Genomic DNA, 12,457 nt, shown 5'->3' on the forward strand with positions numbered 1-12,457 from the left:
TCCACGGCCTGGTGGGTGATCTGTCTCAAGGTGCAATTTGAATTCCACTTTGGCACAAAGGTAGTTGCTCAGCATAATGCATCTGAAGTTATGCAAGTGCAACTAGCGTGGGGGTGTACATATCCTTCAGGAATATGGACACACCTGTGGCCCATGTGTTCCAATAAAGGATAATGGGCAAGAGGTGAGGTATGTGTTATAACATGGTCATGCAGGTGTGCTCTCCAGAGCATTGAAACATGTCTCAGCCACTGCACAGATATGTTCTCCATGTTAGGGATTGACATATGTGTGTCCATATAGTGTTTCTGACATGTATCATTGTGTAGCGAGACAGTTTATTGCTTGGCTGTCCCTGTAACAGCAGTGGACCTTCACTTGAACTGTGCATGATGAAGGCACTATAGGGGAAGCATGAGCCCTAGGCAGTATCCAGATTCCCAGGGGTGACAGGTGCAGGCCCTGTCTGGCAAAGCATCATGGTCTGTCAACCATGTTATCCCAGGCAGACAGATACTGGATACCCTTTGACTTGCACCACTACACTAGACAATTGTGGAATACAATCCTTTTGTCCCTGTACTGCAGTATCATTCTGGCCAATGGCAGAATGCTACCCAGGCCTTGGGACATACCTGCATGGGCTACAAGACCTGACAGTTCCTACATGTGTTTCCATGCAGTCCAGGCTACTGCATCACAGGTCCTGCACAACAACATGGAATATGCCAGAGCCATGTGTATAGTTCAAAAGGTGGTCTGAGTGTATGGGTATGTGGCTAATCATGGCAGACAGGCAGCTGACAGTATGTATGCCCTCATATAGGTTGGTGTGTAACATAGTGCTAGAGTTTGCATTCACAAATGAGTACTGTTGGGCATGTTTCCAGCCACATGTTCTGAGGTGTGGCACAATTATGCAAACTATGTCATACAGTTTGTGTATTTTGGTGTCTGTCTCTTCCAGCTTGGGGGGGTCACTTGTTTGGCCAGATACTTAGAAGCATCTGTGAATGTGTGTGATTTCTGGTAGTGTGTGTGGGTGTCCTTACTGTGTTCTGGTAAGGGTATGTGTTGGTTGTGTTGATGAGATGCATGTGTTAACCTACACCTCATGACTGTCCAGTCCAGTCATGGCTGTAGACTGGGCTGCCTTCCAGCTTACCCTGTAGCTGCATCCCAAACAATGTGTGGGGCATGGTGTTAGGTGGGTTTGGCAGTGTACATGGCATAGAGATTACATTCCCCCAGGATGGCCACATACACAAAGCTGACATTAGTAAACACCAGTAGCTGACTAGTGGACATGCCTGTATGAGCATTCAGTACTACAAGTACCAAGTACTGTATTTAGTTTATGTATTGCTTATGAAGATGTTTTAGACAGTGATGCTCACATGTAAATATTTGTGTTATGGACATGACAACACTGGCTATTACAGAAACATTGTAGCTACCTTTAGCAGCAATCCTCCTCTGAGGAGCACATCACATCCTGTTAGTTGATTACAGATGATGCAAGTGTCTACAGGTCTGTTTCCTTCTCTGGGTATATACTCACATATCCACCAGGACCATGAGCTCTGTTGGGCACAGACACCCACTCTCCAAACAGAGTCATGTATCAATAGACTCTGATGCCACTATCAACATGATCAGGATATAATCAGATAGTGTAAGCCATCACCTATGAAGCAGCTATTACACATGGGCAGCTGTCTCCTACATCTTACACTCCTACTGCAGATGTTACACTGGAGTTAAAGATGATATGCAACCTGTTTCATTACCAGTGCTGTGCACTACCTTACATACAGTATGTGCAAGTGGCTGTTAGGTTGGCAATGAGAGGTTGGGCTACACAAACCTGGTAGTTCAACCAGTGTGTCTCTACTCTCAATATCCACTCTATGTAGGTGTGCACATAGCCATTTGGCCCAGCCCTGTAACAAGGGTCACTACACATTTGCATAACATGTACACATGCACAGCTGTTATTGCTTGCAAATGATACTAGAGAGGTCCAGCCCTGTAACAAGGGTCACTACACATTTGCATAACATGTACACATGCACAGCTGTTATTGCTTGCAAATGATACTAGAGAGGTCCAGCCCTGTAACAAGGGTCACTACACATTTGCATAACATGTACACATGCACAGCTGTTATTGCTTGCAAATGATACTAGAGAGGTCCAGCCCTGTAACAAGGGTCACTACACATTTGCATAACATGTACACATGCACAGCTGTTATTGCTTGCAAACGATACTAGAGAGGTCCAGCCCTGTAACAAGGGTCACTACACATTTGCATAACATGTACACATGCACAGCTCTTATTGCTTGCAAACGATACTAGAGAGGTCCAGCCCTGTAACAAGGGTCACTACACATTTGCATAACATGTACACATGCACAGCTGTTATTGCTTGCAAATGATACTAGAGAGGTCCAGCCCTGTAACAAGGGTCACTACACATTTGCATAACATGTACACATGCACAGCTGTTATTGCTTGCAAATGATACTAGAGAGGTCCAGCCCTGTAACAAGGGTCACTACACATTTGCATAACATGTACACATGCACAGCTGTTATTGCTTGCAAACGATACTAGAGAGGTCCAGCCCTGTAACAAGGGTCACTACACATTTGCATAACATGTACACATGCACAGCTGTTATTGCTTGCAAATGATACTAGAGAGGTCCAGCCCTGTAACAAGGGTCACTACACATTTGCATAACATGTACACATGCACAGCTGTTATTGCTTGCAAATGATACTAGAGAGGTCCAGCCCTGTAACAAGGGTCACTACACATTTGCATAACATGTACACATGCACAGCTGTTATTGCTTGCAAATGATACTAGAGAGGTCCAGCCCTGTAACAAGGGTCACTACACATTTGCATAACATGTACACATGCACAGCTGTTATTGCTTGCAAATGATACTAGAGAGGTCCAGCCCTGTAACAAGGGTCACTACACATTTGCATAACATGTACACATGCACAGCTGTTATTGCTTGCAAATGATACTAGAGAGGTCCAGCCCTGTAACAAGGGTCACTACACATTTGCATAACATGTACACATGCACAGCTGTTATTGCTTGCAAATGATACTAGAGAGGTCCAGCCCTGTAACAAGGGTCACTACACATTTGCATAACATGTACACATGCACAGCTGTTATTGCTTGCAAATGATACTAGAGAGGTGGATATTACATGTGTTATGTGCATGGATAGTTACCTGGCTCTTCCAATTATCTTTGCTATCATGCTGCTAAACTGTCAGATGAATACAAATGATATGTATCCTGTTATTGAGTATTGTAATTGCCAATAGACATAACTACTGTTTGCATAACATAACAGAACTGCTATGTAGAATAGAATACAGATCTGCCTAAAATACTGTACATTACACAGTTATTGGCACAATATCCCACAATGCACACCATATTTGCATGGTAAGCCCACCTTTAACATGTTCATCTTACTTATACACCCATACATATGTCGACTGTTACAATATATCGACATATACTATCCCCTGTTATAGCACATACTTGTTGGACCAATCCTGACACTGACAGTGGCTGGAAGCGAATTGGTGGGTTCCAAGCCCATATCATCCCTTGTGGTGTATGCGGAGTTTGCCTTGTGACCTACAGCAGTACACACATAGAATACTACAAGCATTACTACTGCTCAACAATACATCACTACAAGATAGCTATTTCCACTATATGCATTGATTACACTGTAATTCTTACAGAACAGGTACTACATACACAGACATACTACATGTTATACATACCTTCTTAGTAATTGGAGGTGTTATTGACTAGTATAATACTTGTTTTCGGTTCATCTTTCAGTGTTTTGTACTGTCCTACAGGTAGATACAGATGGTTTGAATGTGTGACAAGGCAACCTTTTATAGTTACAGATCAGTAACATGTGCTATCCCGATAACCAATTGGTGTTCCTAAGTAGCTAATTACATGCACATCAGCTGCGCTGCTACTGCCTTAGCCAATACCATGGCTACAGTGGAGTATAATTGAGTACTCCACTTGGGCATTGTCCCTTTGCCTTACTTGTGAGGAAGACAGCGTGGAAGTGTTGTTTGGAATCTATTGCAACAGCTGTATGGAGACGAACAGTAATATATTGTGTGTAATGCCTAGAGGATTTGGTCTAAATGTGAGTACTGCTGTTATATTTCTGAACATTGCTACTTGTGCAGGGTTTGTCTGTACCTAATACTTCTGCATATGTTTCAGTCTGGCCAGGTTGTTTGACCAGCTCAAGGCTGCATAGCTATGCATATAATGTTAGGGGGTTTACAGTGTGCTTACCAGACATATTTAGTTTGGTGTTACTGTGTATCATACTGTGCTGATAATCAGTACTCGGTAACACTTCCTGGTGTACAAACCTTTCAACCCTCTGAAACAGGATTAGTTCATACAAACCCTGTTACATCAGCAGCTGTTCAATTGTATAACAGCAACTATTTCACATAGGGCCATGTTAGTGTGTCTGTGTCCAGGTATGTTAAGGTTTCAGCAGATGTTGTACAGTAGTTGAATAATTGGTTATGGTATGACAGTATGTATTGATGTAATTATTTTGGTTGTGGGGTAGATGTTGGTGGGTGTACATAGCACATGCAGGTGTGTAGGAACCCATTCATACAATGTCTATATGTGTGTGGGTGTTCTTTCCTATGTGAACACCTATCCCTTAGTGAACTAATACTATGGTAATTGCAGGCTGATTCATTAAGGCACTGTTAAATGCTTCCTGTATAGCATGCAGGTACTGTTAGTCCTTGAATCCTTTTGGCAATACATCGGAATGTAATAAAGTTTTGCAAAATGAAAGCTGTCTGTGTATTTCTGTCATGGATATTTGCAGTCATTGCAGTTGTGTTGGTGACTGTGTCCATAGAACATATTTGTAATAGTGTATTGGCATATACTCTTCATATGTTATGTTCATATTGTTTGGGGTGCCGAATGTGTGATTGCTATGGTCCATTTTATACTCAGCTATGACCACTTTGAATGCTGTCTACAGACATGTATGTATGTATATATATATATATATATATATATATATATATATATATATATATATATATATATATATGTGTGTGTGTGTGTGTGTGTGTGTGTGTGTGTGTGTGTGTGTGTGTGTGTGTGTGTGTGTATATATATATATATATATATATATATGTATATATATATATATATATATATATATATATATATATATATATATATATATATATATATATATATATATATATATATATATATATATATATATATATATATATATATAGATATATATATATATATATATATATATATATATATATATTTATATATGTATATAGATATATATTATTGCATATGTTTATCTGTACCTCCATAGATGTGTAGATGTTTTTAACCTATCTATATATCTACATATATATGTAGACCTGTATATATCGACATGTCTCTATGTATCTCTCTCTCTATATATATATATATATATATATATATATATGAGCATACACCTTTAATTGGGTACATGGCGGGTTGTCCTATTTCAACACATTCCTCCCTTTTGTGTTTTAACCTGTCTGCATACACAACTGGGATAGGTACATCCCAGGTAGCTTAGTGTTAGGTTACTCTGAGGATGGAGTACATGGTTGTGGGTTCTACTCCTGGAAGGTGTTATTATTTTACCTCTCAGAGTAGGCACTGGTAGGGAAAGTGTGAATAATGCACATTTACGTGGTTGTAAGCAGGTTTGCCCGTGGTCTGCACGATGTTAAGCAAAGGTTAAACCTGTGAAGCGCTTCTCCGTTTACCATGTTTCAGCACCGCTTACCATCACACAAACCCATGGAAACCCACTTACAACTGCTTAAGAGTGCTTTAATCCACCTGCATCCAACAGCCCTTATTCTGGCCCTCAAAATAACCTAACAGCCCTTGCAGGTCTTGAACCCGGGACCATGAACACCACAGTCACTGACTTTACCACTAAGGCATCTGAGATATGTACAAATGTTATGGTGTTTAGAATATACATTTTACTACAGGCATTCCTCACTACTGAAAACAAATGTGACAGTCAGTTGGTGTACATATGTCTGATACATGTTAATGTTCATATGTTTGTGAAATTAGGTGTTGCAATGTGACATGACAGGGTGTATTATGAATGAGAAAGGTTCTTGTTTTGTGTCCTTTTTATATTGTCCCCATACTCCATGTATACCCCTCCAGTTCACTTATTGGACATCCGACCCAGGCCCTCCTTGATGCATGATTGCATTACCCATCATTCCTCCCCCACCCCAATCTTCACATACACAACAACCACCCCTTCTATGGTGAATTAGGTTAATATTAATTGTTATAATACCAGAGCTGCATGTGTTTTGTGTACACTCCAATTCCTTTGGAGTGCTTCTGTGTCACAGTGTGTTCATAGATGTTTATATATATGGCTATTGATGTAACTGTATAATATATATATATATATATATATATATATATATATATATATATATATATATATATGCAGACATCACTGACATGTATATATATATATATATATATATATATATATATATCATATTAATTTGTAACAGTAATACATATGTAGACTGGAATGTGTTGGTTCACAAACTACAGTACATTACAATGTACTGTACATATGTACACAAAGTGACTGTCCCATTTGTGATCATTACAGTGAAATGCATATGGTATAAGGTGTAGTCTCAAGACCATGAAACATGTATACACCTCAGATGGCTTAGTGGTAAGTCCCATGACTATAGTGTGCATGGTCCAGGGTTCAACACCTGCAATGCTTTACAAATGTTTTTTACTCCAGAATAAGGCTCATTTAAGCAGTTGTAAGCATGTTTAAAAGTGTTTGTGTGACATTATAGCAGTGGTTAAACACAGTTAAACAAACTTTGTAATGTATAACCTGTGCACGCAAACATGGCCACATCCGCTAACTACTCAGGATATATACATGTCAGTGAAGTAACATCTCACTATGTGCTGACATAACATTACATTCTCTGTTGACTGTACTCTCCAGCACACATGGGTTTATATGGGTGTTTTGAATGTTTATTATACAGACGATTACTACCTATATATGCAAGCTGTGGTTAAGGTATACTTTTGAACATGATAAACATCCCTGCCTTTATCGGGATTGGAACCTCGAATGCACAGATACTATGCAGATGCTGTAACCATTACACTGTTGACATTAACGTTGCTTCTGCCTATTTCCTATTTAGATGATTTCTATGTGTAAGCTAGGCTAAGCAAAGGCGGAGGCCCCCAAACTCACTGAGCTTCACGTACTCTTGAAATAACAACATATAACAAATGTACTGTGAGACAATACATTACATTCCTAACTACATTAGGCATAGCCCCTCACTGACACACTTCAAGGGAAACCTTGTTGTGTGAATGGGTAACAGAATATACACCCCTGGGATCATGTGTCCCAGAACCATACAGCCAGGGGGTGGGGGAGCCTGTCCAGTTTGATAGCTGCGAGACCTGTTGGGGGAATTGAATGGTGTTGAATTGTCACATTAACATGCCCTCTTTAGATCACTAAGTGCCCCTATCACCCTCCACAACCCCAGTCTTCAACAGCTTCCAGCAACTCTGCCTGGAATTGCTTCATTGGCTATGCTTGACAGAGGCTCAGTTACTTCATCAATGGTGCAGAGAAAGCCAACACACTGTAGCTATGCTTCTAATTGCCCTTGGGCAGATAGGTAGTAGGCTATCTGTGAACCTCTAAAGTGCAGGCCATCACAGCCATAATATGTGAATAAACAGACCTTCAGATCACAATATACAGTGAGAAATCACCATGTAGTCAGGAAACAGTTAAGTACAGCAAGAACATACAGAACACTGATACTTAGTCACTCCAAAAGCCTATCTTGGAAGCTAGAAGACTTGTATAAGTTTAAGGCTTTCTATTGCTTACCAGTAGGTTACCTACAGGAGAGATGAAAAACAAGCACAGATGGGGAACATGCATGCAACGATACCATACTGGCCTATGTGTCAGCCTTAGGCTTTGGAATACTGGCCAAGGCTATTGGTGCCCCCATGGTGCCTTATTTAGGAGAGTCTCAAAGGTGAATACCAGCTCTGTAAACAGCACAATAGCAGATTCAATGAGGGTTATGCTACTCAACACCAGGGGTTGTGATCACAACATGCATGCACTCACAGCACTCCTCAGGATGGACAACATCAACATCTGTGCAGTAACTGAGATCTGTCTTAAGGCTCCTGAGAGCACACCAGCACTACCAGACTACAACCCATACCACACATTTCAGCCACAGAACATGGACTGACAGACATGGAGGGGCTGTATCCATATTCATCAGGGATACCTACACCTCCAGGTTAGTGGGGCAGCATGATACCTCTGAGATCATCCATGTGCAGCTAACATCAGCCACAACTGCAATGTAAACTGTGGCCTGCTACAGATCACCCTCCATGACCCAGGACCACCACTCCACCTACCTGGAGACAGTGGAGAACATGACAGTCCTAACGCACACCCTGGCATTGGTCAATGTCAACTACCATACCATTAACTGGGAAACTTACTCCAGTACTCACTTCCAGGCCCAGCGCTTCCTGGAATTTATCACCTCATATGCCCTGTATCAGGTGGTAACCTCCCTAATGTGGGGTGGAAACTACTAGAAGTGGTCATCACCAACATGGGCAACAGGTGCACCACAGCGGAGGTTAACCAGTCACTGGTTAGATCTGACCATGAACTATTCACTGTTTCCACACCCAAGCATCTCCCCCACCCACGGATACCACAGTGTATACCTTTCCTACAGCTAAATTTACACTACTAGTGACAGGGGTGGGGGTTTCACAGCCCCCACGCTAAGGGGAAACACTGCTCAAGATACAGACAGATTTACAAATGCAGTCTATAAGCACCTACATGGATGTATGGATCATGCCATCACTGGTAAACCAAGACTCACTCCTCCTAGACAAGGACACCAGTCTGGTGGACCTCTGCAATAAACAGGCTATACTACAGAAGTAGGACAGTGTTCCAGACAAACAGCAAATCCCACAAAGGGCAGACATCCATGACCACTATTAGTATGATATGTAGGTCCCTCATGACATCATCCAAGGCTAACATCAGCAGGAGAATACACAAGGATTCGAAAGATAACCACAAAGCCTTCTTTGGCTATGTCAAGGATCTAAGTGGTGACACACAGATTTGCACTGTGCTGGTGAAATATAGCACAAAATATGCTGACCCTACTGATATCACCAACATCCTTGCAGATACATTCAGTGCATACTTCACCCCCTAAAGAGCCCACAACACTACCCGAAAGGTACAGTATCCCACACATCAGAGACACACAGGTGGAAATGGCCCTCTCTAACAGCAGAACACAGCATCAATGGAGGCAGATGTTGTCCCAGACTGCATCTTGCAAACTGTACAAGACAACCTGACCCCCACCTAATTAAGCTTTCCAACCTCAGCCTCTCCACAGGCTACATGCCCATACAATGGCACGTGGCAATGGTTATTCCACTCCATCAAGGTGGAATCACAACTGACCATGGTAACTACCACCCCATAAGCCTGACTAGCCTGGTCTGCAATGGTATGGTTCGCATCCTCATGGCACTCATTAACAAAGACATTGGTAACCTCCGAACATGTGACCCAACCCAGGTCAGCTTGGTTGAGTGCAGTTCATGCCTACTGAACCTGTTTGATGTCTTACATACAGTCACCAAGATGTTAGATGATGGGGGAGGTGGTTCACACATACTACCTGGACCTCGCCAAGGCTTTTGACACCATGCCCCACTCAGGTATTATTGATAAACACACCAGCCTGTACATACACCCATACATCACAGGTTGGGTTGCCAATGGCTTACACACAGAACCCACATGGTATGACTAGCGGTCTCCAGGTCCAACTCTTGACCAGTCATGACTGGTGTCCCACAGGACTCAGTCCTGGGAGCCCTACTGTTTGGCATATACATCTCAGAGGTACAGGCAAACACAGGTGGACTATGGCAGACCATGTTTGGCAATGACTGCAAACTGGGAGCCATGATTGATAGTCCAGCTGACACAGACATCCCTCAAGGGGCCTCACAGAGAACATCACAGGGTGTCAATGTCACAGCCTCCAGCCAAGTGCCACTAACTGCATGGTCATTCCATTGTGGAATTGGCACCCACATATTAACACATAAGTGGCAGCCACTTTAATATGGATGAGGTAATGGGGTATCTGGGGACTAAGGTAGATAGTGATCTCCCCTTTGACAATCATATCTCCACAGTAGTTAGGACATCCTTCTATGTAGGCCATCTGATTACTAAAGGATTCCCATCTAGACATACTGGGGTTATAGTGCCCCTTTACTCATCACTCATCAGTCCCATCATAGGGTATAATAACCCATGTGGGATGTACCTCAGAAGACACTTCCAACAGCTGGGAGGTCCACGAATGTACCTCGCCAAGGGGAATACTGGCCTCCAACATATGGCCTATGCAGCCAGACTGAATAAACTCCTGCTTTACTCAGTGGCATCTTGTTTACCCAGAGATGATCTCCACTGGCCAACACAGCCATGTTGAACTCAGGCTTGATGGATATGCTCCACCTATGGGAATCCATGTCACAGTGAGCCACACACTGTAGTGAGCTGAACCTTGCCACAACAATAACTGGAAGATGCTGGAGGGACAGATTCCTGTCACAGACACTCCCCATACTTTGGAACAACATCCCTAACTACATTATACAGAGCCCCTCACTAACACTCTGCAAGAGAAACCTTGAAGAGTGGATGGGGAACAGTAGATGCACCCCAGGGATCCTGCCATTGGCTCTGCTCCACAGAGGGACAGTTAATGAATCAATGGGGTGGCAAAAGCTGACACATTTTGGCTGGGCTTATGAATGGCCTCTGGCAGTTGGCCAAGTACCTACCTATGAATCTATACATACAGTATCTGCATATGCTGATAGCTTAATTTACTGTTCAGGTGTTGACTTACCTTGTGCCAATGGCAGTTGTGTGTGCAATAGTTGAGGGCTGCCTATGTTGGATGCACACAGTAGACTGCCTATACATGACAATTTACAGGTAGTCTTGTGTGTGTGCCATCCATTTTACTGTGTGTGCAGGTGGAGAAAGGTGTCAGTCCCTAGGTGCCTACACTGTCAGTGTGTGTGCTATATGTTCCCTCTTTGCCAAGGCATGGGCATACTGGGCACGCCTCCATCTGCCTACTGGGGCTGGCTCAGGGTGTTCATGGTCTGAGTACCTCTGTGCCTGTGGGGCCCTTGGCAATGGTGGTGGGCTGTGAGGGCCTTCACCATTCTGTCCCTGCTGCAGCTGTTTCCGCAGGACCATATTGTGTAGCATGGCACACACTATGAAGATGTGGGCACATGTGCCTGGAGAGTACTGCAAGGCTCCACCAGATATGTCCAAGCAATGGAACCATGATTTCAGCATCCCAAACACATGCTCTATGATGATTCTGGTTTGTGTGTGTGCCTCATTATGGTGTTCCTGCATGGGTGTGTGTGCATTTCTGATGGGAGTCATCATCCACAGTTCCAGTGCATAGCCAGCATCCCCCACCAGGTGGCCATTTGGGATGTCCCCCCTGGCAAATAACTGATACAGCTGTGAGGCATGCCAGATGTGGGAGTCATGATAGCTTCCAGGGCTGCCAGCACACACATCCATGATAATGCCCTGGGCATTGCACATGACCTGGCAGTTGATGGAGGGGTATCCCTTGTGGTTTATGTAGTGCCTACCCTGCTCACTGGGTGGTGACTTGATGTGTATGTGCATGCAGTCTATTGCACCCAGTACCTCTGGGTATTCTGCCACATGGTGGAAGAGATGCATATTGCTGGCCAACTCCTCCTGCATTTGGGGAAGTATATGTGCTCATTGGCATGTGGTAACATGGCATCCAGGAACTGGTGTAGTACCCTGGATGCTGATGCCTGTGAGATCCCCATGATATCCCCAGTTGGTCTTTGAAAGGTACCTGTAGCTAGTATTCTCAGGCTTGCACATACCTTCATATCCACTGGGATGGGTTCCCCTCTGTTTGTTCTGGCTCTGAGGCATGGCCAGCACAGCTCCACAAGTTGCTGTAGGATGTCCCTGTCCACCCTGTAATGCTCTACTATCTCCAGATCATGTAGCCCCTGGTAGGTTACCCTGGGTCTGAACACTCTCCTCCTCCTCTGGTGCCTGAGGTGGTCATGTGCATCATCCTCCACACCACCTTCAGTCTCCAACACATGCTGGTG

The sequence above is a fragment of the Protopterus annectens genome, chromosome 2.part1 (assembly GCF_019279795.1).
Source record: "Protopterus annectens isolate FY-2018-M chromosome 2.part1, PAN1.0, whole genome shotgun sequence".
In the NCBI taxonomy this organism is placed as follows: domain Eukaryota; kingdom Metazoa; phylum Chordata; order Ceratodontiformes; family Protopteridae; genus Protopterus; species Protopterus annectens.